Source organism: Trichechus manatus, unplaced genomic scaffold, assembly GCF_000243295.1.
Source record: "Trichechus manatus latirostris isolate Lorelei unplaced genomic scaffold, TriManLat1.0 scaffold00383, whole genome shotgun sequence".
Taxonomy (NCBI): Eukaryota; Metazoa; Chordata; class Mammalia; order Sirenia; family Trichechidae; genus Trichechus; species Trichechus manatus.
This window is the reverse complement of record NW_004444319.1, coordinates 100,173-115,249: the sequence shown is the minus strand read 5'-3', so window position 1 is coordinate 115,249 and position 15,077 is coordinate 100,173.

Sequence of the window (15,077 nt, the reverse complement as noted above, 5' to 3'; positions counted from 1 at the left end):
TGTATGGAGAGCCTTGCCTTGCTTTGTACTTTTCACATTTCCTTCAGTTTTTCCTGAAATATAATTCATTCCATCATTGTGATGGTCTGGTTTATGTGTCAGTTTGACTAGGTTAAGCTTCCTAGTTATTCAATCAAGCACTGATCTAGCGTTACTGTGAAGTTATTTTGTACCGGTCATTAAAGTATACATCAGTTGACTGAAAAGCAGATTATCCTAGGTAACAATCTGAAAAGTAGATTATATGGGCGGGCCTGATTCAAACAGTGGAAGACTTTAAGAGTGAAGCTGAGACTTTCCTGAAGAAGAAATGCTGCCTGGGGACAATGGCTTTAACTCATGCCTGAGTGTTTCAGCCTAATTTTCCAGGTAGCCTTCCCTACAGATTTACTTCTTGCCTAGCAAACCCCTACAATCACATAATCCAGTTTCTTATTGTTGTTAGGGGGCATCGAGTCAGTTCTCACTCATAGTGGCCCTGTGTACAACAGAACGAAACACTGCCCAGTCCTTTGCCATCTTCACAATCCTTGTTATGCTTGAGCCCATTGTTGTAGCCACTGTGTCAATCCATCTCATTGAGGGTCTTCCTCTTTTTTGCTGACCCTCTACTTTACCAAGCATGATGTCCTTTAGGGACTAATCCCTCCTGATAACATGTTCAAAGTATGTGATAGTTTCTCCATATAAATACATATACATATATATATATATATATATATATATATAAAAACAAATCCGTTGCCATTAAGTTGATCCCTACTCATAGCGACCCATAGGACAGAGTAGAACTGCCCCCTTAGGGTTTCCAAGGGGCAACTTGTGGATTTGAACAGCTGACTTTTTGGTTAGCTGCTGAGCCCTTAACCACTGTGCCAAGAGGGCTCCTTGGTACTATAAGTGAGTCTATAACAACAGAATCTTTTTTTCCAGGTAGAAAAATACGCTTTATTAAGAAAAAATTTGTTAATATAATCAGCTCTCAATGCTAGGAAGGGCGTGATGGTTAAGGTTTTGTGTCAACTTGGCTGGGCATGATTCTCAGTGGTTTGGCAGTTATGATGGAGTTCGGCAGTCTTGTGATGTTGTCATCATTTCGATAATGAGATTTGATATAATGTGATCCTCCATAATAGGATCTCTGTGAATAGCCAATCAGTTCAAAGGGAGTTTCCTTGGGTGTGTGGCCTGCATTGAGTATAAGTGTACATTCTGGCAAGATGAAAAGTGGCCAAGTGGCAATTTCAATTTCTAGGTCTAAGGAATCTTTGTTGTGTCTCCTGGTAAAAGTATCAGACCCTTAGACCATCAGAGCCTAAGTGCTCTCTGGATCTTGCAGCTGGCTCCTGTTTGACCTCTGTTTCTTGGAACATTAGCTAGCAGCTTACCTGCAATCTTGCCTGCCGATGTTGGGATGCGTTAATCTTTGAAGCTGATAAGTAAAAGCCCCACTGTCTGACCTGTCAATCTTAGAGGCCAGAGGCCTCTATCCTGACCCATGGACTTGGGCATTCCCACCTCTACAACTACATAAGCTATTTCCTTGATGTAAATCTCTCTATGTATATATTTACATATATATTTATATTTATATAAATATATAAGTGTATATATATATATATATATGTATATATATATACTTGGCCAACCGACTGGAAGAGATCCATATTTATGCCTATTCCAAAGAAAGATGATCCAACCAAATGCAGAAATTTTCGAACAGTATCATTAACATCACATCAAGTAAAGTTTTGCTGAAGATCGTTCAAAAGCAGCTACAGCAGTACGTCAACAGGTAACTGTGAAAATTCAAGCTGGATTCAGAAGAGGATGTGGAACAAGGGATATCATTGCTGATGTCAGATGGATCCTGGATGAAAGCAGAGTCTACCAGAAAGATGTTTACCTGTATTTTATTGACTATGCAAAGACATTCGACTGTGTGGATCATAACAAATTATGGATAACATGGCGAAGAATGGGAATTTCAGAACACTTAATTGTGCTCATGAGGAACCTGTACATAGATCAAGAGGCAGTCGTTTGAACAGAACAAGGGATTACTGCGTGGTTTAAAGTCAGGAAAGGTGTGAGTCAGGGTTGTATCCTTTCACCATGCCTAGTCAATCTGTATGCTGAGCCAATAGTCCGAGAAGCTGTACTATATTAAGAAGAATGGGGCATCAGGATTGGAAGAAGACACAATAGCAACCTGTGTTATGCAGATGACACAACCTTGCTTGCTGAAAGTGAAGAGGGCTTGAGGCACTTGCTGATGAAGATCAAAGACTACATCTTAACAGAAATAAGACAAAAATTCTCACAGCTGGACTAATGAGCAACATCATGATAACAGAGAAAAGATTGAAGTTGTCAAGGATTTCATTTTACTTAGATCCATAATCAACATCCATGGAAGCTGCAGTCAAGAAATCAAAAGATGCTTTGCATTAGACAAATCTGCTGCAAAAGACCTCTTTAGAGTGTTGAAAAGCAAAGATGTCACCTGGAAGACTAAGTTGTGCCTGAGCAAAACCATGGTGTTTTCAATCTGCCTCATATACATTTGAAAGCTGGACAGTGAATAAGGAAGACTGAAGAAGAATTGACACCTTTGAATTATGATGTTGGCGACAAATACTGAATATACTGTGGACTGCCAAAAGGACAAACAAATCCATCTTGGAAGAAGTACAGCCAATATGCTCCTTAAAAGCAAGGATGGTAAGATTACATCTCACACACTTTGGACATGTTATCAGGAGGGATCAGTCCCTGGAGAAGGACATCATGCTTGGTAAAGTAGAGGGTCAGTGAAAAAGAGGAAGACCCTCAACGAGATGGATTGACACAGTGGCTACAAAAATGGTCTCAAGCATAACAATGATTGTGAAGATGGCATAGGATCAGGCAGTGTTTCGTTCTGTTGTACATAGGGTCGCTATGAGTCAGAACTGACTCAATGACACCTAACAACAACAACTGATTTTCTTTCTATACAGAACCCAGTCTAAGACATATGATACTGAGAGAGTGAGGTGCTGCTCTGACAATACCTAAAATGAGGAAGATGTTTTGAAACTGTGAATGGATAGAGGCTGGAAGAGTTTTAAAGTGCCTAGTAGTAAAAGGTTAGATTGCCTTGAAGAGACTATTGGTGGAATTATGGACATCAAAGACAATTCTAGTGAGAACTTGGAAAGAAATGAGGAGAGCACTGGAGACGGCACAAATGGTGAGAAGCAGCATTAGAGAAACGGCAGCAGCAGAACCAGGAGACCAGAGCAAGACAGCGCTGGAACCAACCTATGGAGCAAGAGAGCTGAGTGCCTTTGAGCAGGAGGCTTCCTGGCTGAGTGGGGTGCCTCCAGGTACTTATCAGTGGACCTAGGCTTGCTGACCCACAGATCAAGGGAGCTGAGGGCCTTGAAGCCGAAGTTTACTGATGGAGTAGGGTGCCTCCTGGCACTTAATCTGTGTTGCTAAAGAGCTTTTGTGAACACCCCTTCATGGCAGAGGCAGGGTGGTGAGGCCCGAGGGGCTAAGAGGCCAAGGAACCAGGAAGCAGAAGCTGAAGAGACAGGAACACAGGAAACAGAACCACTTCAGTCTCAAAGGGTATGGCCACGACCTCTGAGGTCTCAAAGTGTGGAGTCACCACTCAGATATACTAGGAGAATGGAGCTGCCCAAAGCCGAGGGAGCAGAATTGCTATTCCAGTGGGCCTGAAAGGTGGACTAGAAGCCCAGGGCTGAGGGGCTGCACTCAGAATCAGGAGAGTGTGGCCAATACCTAGAGTCTGGAGGGCAGGGCTATTGTGTAAATTGTCTCAGAGAACAGAGGATTATTTTCAAGCCTTGAGGACTAATATAACATGTTCTGCTGATTTGCCTGGTACTCGTTATCCCTTCCTTCCCACCAATTTCTCCCATTTGTAATGGAAATGTCTAGCTTGTGCCTGTTCCACAATTGTACTTTGGAAGCAGATAACTTGTATTCCAGATTTCACAGATGAATAGAGGAATATTTGGATTTTGGACTTGGAGTTGATTTAAGACTTTAGCTATGATATGATGGGGTGAATTTGTTTTACATGTGGCAAGGACATGAATTTTGGGGGTCAAAGGGTAGAGTGTTATGGATTGAATTGTGTCCCCAAAATGTGTGTCAACTTGGTTAGTCCATGATTCCCAGTATTGTGTGATTGTCCACCATTTTGTCATCTGATGTGATTTTCCTATGTGTTGTAAATCTTACCTTAATGATGTTAATGAGGTGGAATTAGTGGCAGTTAGGTTAATGAGGCGGAGCCCTGGTGGCAAAGTGGTTAAGAACTCAGGCTGCTAACCAAAAGGTTGGCAGTTTGAATCCACCAGCTTCTTGGAAACCCTATGGGGCAGTTCTACTCTGTCCAATAGGGTCACTATGAGTCAGAATCAACTTGACAGCGCACAACAACAACGGGTTAATGAGGCAGGACTAATTCTACAAGATTAGATTGTGTCTTACGTCAATCTCTTTTGAGATATAAAAGAGAAAAGGGAGCAGAGAGCCAGGGGAACCCCATATCACCAAGAAAGCAGTGCCAGGAGTAGAGTGCATCCTTTGGACACAAGATTCCTGTGCTGAGAAGCTCCTAGACCAGGGGAAGATTGATGAGAAGGACATTCCCCAAGAAATGACAGAAAAAGAAAGACTTCCCCTAGAGTAGGCACGCTGAATTTGGACTTCTAGACTCCTAAACTGTGAGAGAATAAAATTCTCTTCATTAAAGTAATCCACTTGTGATATTTGTTACAGAGGCACTAGATGAATAAGACAGAAGGTATACAAGTAAGTTGGAATAACCATGTAGAAAGAAAATTTTAAAATGCATGTCAAAATACTTAAATATATTGTCTCGGATTCAGCAATTATTCTTCCATAGATTTATTATGTGACAAAAATATATATACATAGACAAATCCATGACTTCCAATCATTTTTTGATGATTTCATCCTTAAATATGAACAAACGAGTAAAATTGACCAGAGATTTGATTAAAGTTTCTTTTTTAAAAAATTATTTTATTTTATTTTATTTTTGGTGAAAATATACATAGCAAAACAGACAGCAATTCAACAATTTCTATATGCACAATTCAACGACCTTGATCACATTCCTCAAGTTGTGTAACCATTTCCACTATCCTTTTTCAAATGATTCCACCAACATTAACATAAACTCACTGCCCCCTAAGCTTTTCATGTAAACTTTTGAGTTGCTATTGTCAATTTGATCACATATAGGTGATTCTCTTAAAAAGGTACTGTTATAGATTGAACTGTGTCCCAAAAAAATATGTGTTGTAAATCCTAACCCATATACTTGTGGTTGTAATCCCTTTTGGGAATGGGTTTTCTTTTTTATGTTAATGAGGCAGGATTAGTGTAGAATGTGTTTTATATCAACCTCTTTTGTTTATTTTTTATTATACTTTAGGTGAAAGTTTACACCCCAATTTAAGGTCTCATACAAAATTTTATACACATATTGTCACGTGACACTAGTTGCAATTCCTACAATGTGACAGCACACTCCCCCTTTCCACCCAAGTTTTTCCGTGTCCATCCAACCAGCTTCTGTCCCTTCTTGCTTCTCATCCTGTCTCCGAACAGGAGCCACCCATTTGGACTCATGTATCTGCTTGAGCTAAGAAGTACACTCTTCAGAAGTATGATTATATGTTTTATAGTCCAGTTTTTTAATTTTTGTCTGAAAAGTGGTCTTCAGGAATGGTTTTAGTTCTGGGTTAACACAGCATCTGGGGTCCATGGCTTCGGGGATTCCTCCAGTCTCAGTCAGACCATTAAGTCTGGTCTTTTTACCTGAATTTAAGTTCTGTTCCACACTTTTCTCTTGCTCCATCAGAGACTCTCTGTTGTGTTCCCTGTCAGGGCATTCATTGATGGTAGCCAGACACCATCTATTTCTTCTGATCTCAGGCTGATGGAGTCTCTTGTTTATGTGTGTCAACCTCTTTCGAGATATAAAAGGAGCAGGTCAAGTAAGCAGAGATGGGGAAGATAGATTCTATGTCACATGCAGATGACCAAGGAACCAATGCATAGAAGTTGAAAAGAGACAAGGATCTTCCCCCAGACTTGGCAGAGAAAGCCTTCCCCTAGAGCCAGTGCCCTGAATTCAGACTTCTAGCCTCCTAAGCTGTGAGAAAATAAATTTCTGTTAAAGCCACCTACTTGTGATATTTTTGTTATAGCAGCACTAGATAATTAACACAAGCACAATACCCAAAGTGGACGTTCTTCACTAATTAAGCTAAACTACTGTTTGGTTTAAAGATGACTTAAGGGATATATCACAACAAAGTCTTATTGTCTTAGTGACCTAATGCTGCTATAACAGAAATACCACAAGTGGATAGCTTCAACAAAGAGAAATTTATTCTCTCACAGTCTAGGAGGCTAGAAATCTGATTTCAGGGTGCCAGGTCCAGGGAAGGCTTTCTCTGTCTGTCAGCTCTGGGAGAAGTTCTTTGTCATCAATCTTCCCCTGGTCTAGGAGCTTCTCAGTGCAGGGATCCCAGGTCAAAAGGATGTGCTCTGCTCCCAGCACTACTTTCTTGGTGATGTGAGGTCCCCCGTCTTCTGCTTGCTTCTCACTTTTATGTCTCAAAAGAGATTGACTTAAGACACTATCTAATCTTATAGATTTAGTCCTGATTCATTGACATAACTGCCGCTAACCCCACCTCATTAACATCATCAAGGTAGGATTTACAACACATAGGAAAATCACGTCAGATAACAAAATGGTGGGCAATCACACAATACTGGGAATCATGACCCAGCCAAAGTGACACATAATTTTGGGAGACACTATTCAATCTATGACATTTATAGGCAAGTTTTCTAAAATTGTTCTGGGTTTCTGGAGTTGGTTCTCTAATCTAATTAGATTCAAAGGTACTAATGACTCTAGTTCCAGTAATAAAGAAGGTATTGATAATCCATGATATGATGTGACAAAATATTACCATTGTTGTTGTTGTTAGGTGCGGTCGAGTAGGCTCCAACTCATAGTGACCCTATGTACCACAGAACGAAACACTGCCCAGTCCTGCACCATGCTCACAATTGTTATGCTTGAGCCCATTGTTGCAGCCACTGTGTCAATCCATCTCGTTGAGAGTCTTCCTCTTTTCCACTGACACTGTACTTTACTAAGCATGATGTCCTTCTCCAGGGACTGATCCCTTCTGAAACATGTCCAAAGTATGTGAGACATAGTCTCGCCATCCTTGTTTCTAAGGAGCATTCTGGTTGCACTTCTTCCCAGACACTTGTTCTGTCTTTTGGCAGTCCATGGTATGTTCAATATTCTTCGCCAACGCCACAATTCAAAGGCATCAATTCTTCTTATTCATCTTTCTTATTCTTTGTCCAGTTTTTGCATGCATACGATGTGATTAAAAATACCATGGCTTGGGTCAGGCACAACTTAGTCTTCAAGGTAACATCTTTGCTTTTCAACACTTTAAAGAGGTCTTTTGCAGCAGATATGCCCAATGCAATGCATCTTTTGATTTCTTGATGCTTCTTCCATGGGTGTTGATTGTGGATCCAAGTAGAATGAAATCCTTTACAACTTCAGTCTTTTCTCTGTTTATCATGGTGTTGCTTATTGGTCCAGTTGTGATGATTTTTGTTTTCTTTATGTTGAGGTGTAATCCATACTGAAGACTATGGTCTTTGATCTTTATCAGTAAGTGCTTCAAGTCCTCTTCACTTTCAGCAAGCAAGTTGTGTCATCTGCATAACACAGGTTGTTGATGAGTCTTCCTCCAATCCTGATGCCCCATTCTTCTTTATATACTCCAGCTTCTCGGATTGTTTGCTCAGCATACAGATTGAATAGGCATGGTGAAAGGATACAACCCTGACTCACACCTTTCCTGATTTTAAACCACGCAGTATTCCCTTGTTCTGTTCAAACGACTGCCTCTTGATCTATGTACAGGTTCCTCATGAGCACAATGAAGTGTCCTGGAATTCCCATTCTTCACCATGTTATCCATAATTTGTTATGATCCACACAGTCGAATGTCTTTGCATAGTCAATAAAATACAGGTAAACATCTTTCTGGTAGTCTCTGCTTTCATCCAGGATCCATCTGACATCAGCAGTGATATCCCTGGTTCCACATCCTCTTCTGAATCCGGCCTCAGTTTCTGGCAGGTCCCTATCGATGTACTACTGCAGCCCTTTTTGAATGATATTCAGCAAAATTTCACTTGTGTGTGATATTAATGATATTTTTTATAATTTCTGAATACAGTTGGATCACCTTTCTTGGGAATAGGCATAAATATGGATGTCTTCCAGTCCTTTGGCCAGGTAGCTGTCTTCCAAATTTCTTGGCATAGACCAGTGAGCACTTCCAGCACTGCATCTATTGGTTGAAACATCTCAACTGATATTCTGTCAGTTCCTGGAGCCTTGTTTTTTTGCCAATGCCTTCAGTGCAGCTTGGATCTCTTCCTTCAGTACCATCGGTTCCTGATCATATGCTACCTCTTGAAAAGGTTGAATGTCAACCAATGCTTTTTGGCATAATGACTGTGTATTCCTTCCATCTTCTTTTGATGCTTCCTGCATCATTTAGTATTTTCCCCACAGAATCCTTCACTATTGCAACTCAAGTCTTTAATTTTTTCTTCAGTTCTTTCAGCTTGAGAAATACCAAGCGTGTTCTTCCCTTGTGGTTTCCTATCTCCAGCTCTTTACAGATGTCATTATAGTACTTTACTTTGTCTTCTCGAGCTGCCCTTTGAAATCTTCTCTTCAGTTCTTTTGCTTCATTATTTCTTCCTTTTGCTTTAGCTGCTTGACGTTCAAGAGCAAGTTTCAGAGTCTCTTCTGACATGCATTTTGGTCTTTTCTTTCTTTCTTGTTTTTTTAATGACCTCTTGCTTTCTTCATGTATGATGTCCTTGATGTCATTCCACAACTGGTCTGATCTTTGGTCATTAGTGTTCAATGCATCAAATCTATTCTTGAGATGGTCTCTAGAGTCAGGTGGGATATACTCAAGGTCATACTTTGGCTCTCGTTGACTTGTTCTAATTTTCTTCAGTTTCAACTTGAACTTGCATAGAAGCGATTGATGGTCTGTTTCAGTCAGCCCCTGGCCTTGTTCTGACTGATGATATTGAGCTTTTCCATCGTCTCTTTCCACAGATTTGATTTGATTCCTGTGTATTCCCTCTGGTGAGATCCATGTGTATAGTCGCTGTTTATGTTGGTGAAAAATGTATTTGCAATGAAGAATTCATTGTTCTTGCAAAATTCTATCATGCCATATCCGGCATCGTTTCTATCACTAGGCCATATTTTCCTACTACCCATCCTTCTTTGTTTCCAGCTTTCGAATTCCAATCACCCGTAATTATCAATGCATCCTGATTGCACATTCGATGAATTTCAGACTGCAGAAGCTGGTAAAAATCTTCAATTTCGTCATCTTTGACCTTAGTGGTTGGTGGGTAAATCTGAATAACAGTCGTATTAACTGGTCTTCCTTGTAGAAGTATGGATATTATCCTAATACTGACAGCGTTGTACTTCAGGATAGATCTTGAAATGTTTTTTTGACAATGAATTCAACCCCATTCCTCTTCAAGTTGCCGTTGCCGGCATAGTAGACCATATAATTGTCCAATTCAAAATGGCCAATACCAGTCCATTTCAGCTCACTAATGCCTAGGATATCGATGTTTATGCATTCCATTTCATTTTTGATGATTTCCAATTTTCCTAAATTTATACTTCGTACATTCCACCTTCCGATTATTAATGAATGTTTGCAGCTGTTTCTTCTCATTTTGAGTCATGCCACATCAGCAAATGAAGGTCCTGAAAGCTTGACTCCATCCATGTCGTTAAGGTCAACAGTACTTTGAAGAGGCAACTCTTCCCTCTTATTCCCATTTAATCTAAGATGAATTCATAATAGTTAACTTTATATCACAGTATTTAAGGAATATCAAAAGAGATGAAGGAACATCACCCAAGGAACATCACCCAAGGAACATCACCCAAGGACTTCCCCTATTGGGGAAAAGGTTAGCAAGTTTTTGGTTGTATGCAGGATAGCTATGTCACTTTAGGCAGAAGCATGAATTTGTTATTGTCTTTATTTAAATTATGACTTCAGGAGGTGCCTATGGGTACGAAGTTGACAAGGGATAGACTGTGATTGTCAGTTTGATGTGTCAGTTTGGCTAGGATACAGTCCCCAATTATTCAGTCAAATACTAATCTAGGTATTGCTATGAAGGTATTTTGTAGATGTGATTAAAGCCCATGATCAGTTGACACTGAGTAAGAGAGATTATCCTAGATAATCTAGGTGGCCTTGAGTCAATCAGCTAAAGGAAGCTTTAAAGGAAATGATGAGTCTTCCCTAAAGAAAAAGAAATTGCTTATGTAGACATCAGCTTCAGCTTGCCCCCAAGAGTTCCAGCCTGCCATATGGATTTTGGACTTGCATAGCCATCTTCCACAATCACATAATGCAATTTTTTTGCAATAAATCTCTTAATATATATGGGCCAGGTTTCTCTAGTTAAATCCTGACAAATACAATCCCATCAAATTCTTTATTTTGAGATGATGACATAACAGGAAAAATTACATTTGTGGATTTCTTTCAAAAAGGCCATAGGTGAGGCAAAACTTTATAGAATAGGTAAAATGGCAACCCATATTACACCAATGTAAATTTTTTGGTAAACCTATGTCAGCTGTAAAAGCCTGGAGGAAATAAAATGAATCAAATCCTCTTGCGTCTTGAAGTAAGAAAAATGGAATATCATTCTTGTGACTCACCTGCTCTTGGATGCTATAATCAGGATGTCTTAGGCTGGGTTCTCTAGAGAAGCAAAACCAATAAAGCGCATAAATATCTACCTAGGGAGATTTAAATCAAGGAAATGGCTCATGCGATTGTAGAGGCTGGAATGTCCCAAGTCCATGGTTCAGGCTGGAGGCTTCTCCTGATTCACCTAGTCACAGTGGCTGGCAAACCCAAGATCGGCAGGTCAGACAGCAGGGCTTTTGCTTACAGGCTGTAAACACTGATGAATCCCAAGATCAGCAGGCAAGATGGCAGGTAAGCTGCTAGCTCAAGTCCCAAGAACTGGAGGTCAGACAAACAGGAGCCAGCTTCAGGAATGAGAGCAAGCAAAAGCCCAATACTCTTGCCAGAAAGTCCACCTACATTGGAGGCAGGCCACAGGCCCAAGGAATATCCCTTTGGCTACTCACAGCAGATCCTATCATGGAGGTGATCACATTATATCAAATCTCATCATGGAAGTGATCATATCATCATTCAACTGCCAAAGTCCATCATAGCTGCCAAACCACTGAGAATCATGGCCTAGCCAACGTGACACTCAGGGCATATTAAGAAAAAATTCATTTCAGAAAGAAGTGCATCATTTAACAAGGCAGAGGGAAGAAGATAGAAACAATCTATGACTACAAGGTAATGCCTACAGATAGAATTTTCTCTAATTTTAAATGAAAAAATAAAAACTAACAAAAAAAATACTGTTGTTAGTTGCCGTTGAGGTAGTTCCAACTAATGGCGAACGCATGAGTGAATGAAACATTGCCTGGTCCTGCTCCATCTTCAAGACTGTTGATATGCTCAAGTCCATTGATGTGGCCACTGTGTATTTTGAGTGTCTTCCAACATAAATGGCTCATCTTCCAGCACTATATCAGACAATATTCTGTTATGATCCATTGGGTTTTCACTGACTAATTTTTTGAAGTAGATTTTCCAGGTCTTTCTTCCTAGACTGCCTTAGTCTGGAAGCTCTGCTGAAACCTGCTCAGCATCATAGCAACACACAGACCTCCACTGATAGACTGTGGCTGTGCAACAGATGCATTAGCTGGGAATTGAACTTGACTCTCCTACATAGTAGGCAATAATTCTACCACTGAACCACCAATGCCCAAGTTAAATAGTTTGTGGAATTCAAAAAAGCAACAACAACAAAAAAAAATCAAACTTGGGTTGTTGCACACACATCTTTGGTTTAAAGCAATGACTAGATTAAAACCTCTACTAATAAATCATTTCAGTTGGCTATACTGTTACAGGAATAAAAATGGTGTGTGCTTTTATTACAGATAATTACATGGGTGCAAAATATTTTAATTAGTATAAAAACCAAATGCATTGCCATTGAGTCAATTCTGACTTATATAGACCCTGTAGGACAGAGTAGAACTGCCACATAGGGTTTCCAAGACTTTCATCTTTACAATAATAGACTATAACATCTTTCTCTTCCAGAGCAGTTGGTGGGTTTGAACCACCGACCTTTCCGTTAGCAGCCAATTGCTTAACCACTATACAAACAAGGCTCCTTTTTAAGTAGTATAAAGGGGGGTAAAACAAAGATCTTTCTGGATTTGACTGTCAAGATTCTAAAGCTATTTTTCTATTAGAAGTGGAGAACAACCCACAGTGCCAGTGGCAATATAAGACTCTTTGGTTCACAGAATAAGAGAGATATCACAGATCTGACCCTCATCAGTGAAGGGTGAGATACTTCAATCCTACTAGCAGATGGAAAAAGAGATGTCAAGACAAATTTTAAGAAGGTAGCACCATAGTTCCTCCCAGTGCTGGTTGGGTTGATATTCTTGAGGCAGTAATTGTGCATTTCAAAGCATATTTCTACTATTAAAGGTAGGAGAAGGAGATGTCTCTGTTTTACCTTACATCAGTCACTAGGCCCCCAAACAGGGGTTGGGACCAAAACACCAGCTGTTGTTCACAGAAGAAACACGAAGTCCAGGAACAAAGGAAGATCTTTTTTCCAGATGGTTCAGTTATCCCTTTAGGACTGTGAGAATGTCTCTATAATATGCCAAATCACTACTTGGATTTTTTTTTTGCCTGATGAGGGATCAAAAGGTGAGATCTCACAATCTCTTAAATCAACATTACGGACTAGAAGCCTCCAGAGTACATACCAGGAGAGGCATATCAGCTGTTGTTCATTAGGTAGTCCTGAACAATTCTCAGAGAGTGGTCCAGTAACCACATGGATGGGGCACAACAGCTATCAGGAAAGCATCATGGCACATGCCAAAGGCCATGCTGCCATGGTTCCTTAAATTACATTTTATCCTTTGCCTCTTGTGAAGTGCTCATGCATTCTTCAGATAATTTCAAGTCTATATGAGAGCAGATGTGTTGCTTTTACAGCTGAATTATTAGGAACATTACCATGCTTGTAACACAAAATGTGTTTTGATAATAGGTAACACTCTTTTGACTTCATCTACCTGAATGAAAGAAACTACATTTTGTTTTCTCATTCACTCAATATATTAGGGACTCTTCTGTTCTTGCAATGCAAAGCTTACTTTGAAAATGTAAAATCTTTGATTTCATGTGCTTGAATTGGAGACTCTGTTCATTGTTTTTTCATTCACAGAATGTATTGGGAATATTCCTATGCTTTTAATACAGTGTGTGTTTTGGTAACAGGTAAAGTTCTTTCGACATCGTCTACTTGAAAGGGAGAAACTACATTGTTTTCTCATTCACACAATGTATTGGGAACATTGCATGCTTGTTACTCAGTGTTTTTTGATAACAGGTAAAACTCTTTGGAGTTCTTCTATTAGAAAGAGAGAAACTGTATATTGTTTTCACATTCACCAATGTCGGTAACTTTCTTGTCCTTGCAATGCAAAGTGTACTTTGAAAGCATGTAAAACTCTTATGACCTAATGTTCTTGAATTGGAGAAAGTGTACATTGTTTTGTCAATCACAGAATGTATTTGGAACATTCCTGTACTTTTAACAAAAGGTGTTTTTAGATAACAGATAAAAATGTTTTACTTCATCTACTTGTATAGGAGCAACTGTATATTGCTTTTTCATTCAATGTATTGAGAACTTCCTCATTCTTGCAACAGTAAGTGTACTTTGAAGACATGTAAAACTCTGCTGACTTAATGTACTTTAATTGCAGAAACTGTACATTTTTTTCTCATTCACATAATGTATTTGAAATCCACATCCTTCTAACACGAAGGGTACTCTGAAAATGTGTTAAACTCTGTTGACTTCATATACATGAATGGGAGAAACCATACATTGTTTTCTGATTCACATAATGTATTGAGAATATTCCCGTCCTTGTAACACAATGTTAGTTTTGATAACCGGTAAAATTCCTTTGGCTTCATCTTCCAGAATGGTAGAAACTGTATATTGGCTTCACATTCCCCCAATATTGTAAAGGTTTCCATTCTTGTAACCCAAAGTGTACTATGAAAACCTGTAAAACTCTATTGACTTCATGTATTTCAATGGGAGAATCTGTACGATTTTTTCTCATTCACTGAATGTATTGGATTTATTCCCATGCTTGTGACACGAATTATTTTTTGATAACAGGTAAAACTCTTTTGACTTCATCTACTTGAAAGGGAGAAACTGTACATTGTTTTTTCACTCACAGAATGTATTGGGAAAGTTCCCATCCATGTAATACAACATGTACTTTGAAAACATACAAAACTTTTTTGACTTCACATACTTGAATGGGAGAAACTGTACATTCTTTTCTCATTCACAAAATTATTGAGAAAATTCTTGTGTTTGAAACACAATATGTGTTTTGATAATAGGTAAAATTCTTCTGACTTCATCTACTTGAATGAGAGAAACTGTATATTTTATATTCATTCATACAATATATTGGGAACTTTCCTGTTCTTGAAATGCAAAGTGTTCTTCAAAAACATGTAAAACCCTACTGGAACTAATAGAAAGATTCAGCAGAGTAGCAGGATACAAGATAAACATTCAAAAATCAGTTGGATTCCTATACACCAATAGAGAGAACGATGAAAAGGAAATCAGGAAAAAAAAACCATTTTCAATAGCCCCTAAAAATGATAAAAATACTTAGGGATAAATCTGACCAGGGATGTAAAAGACCTATACAAAGAAAACTACAAAACACTACTGCA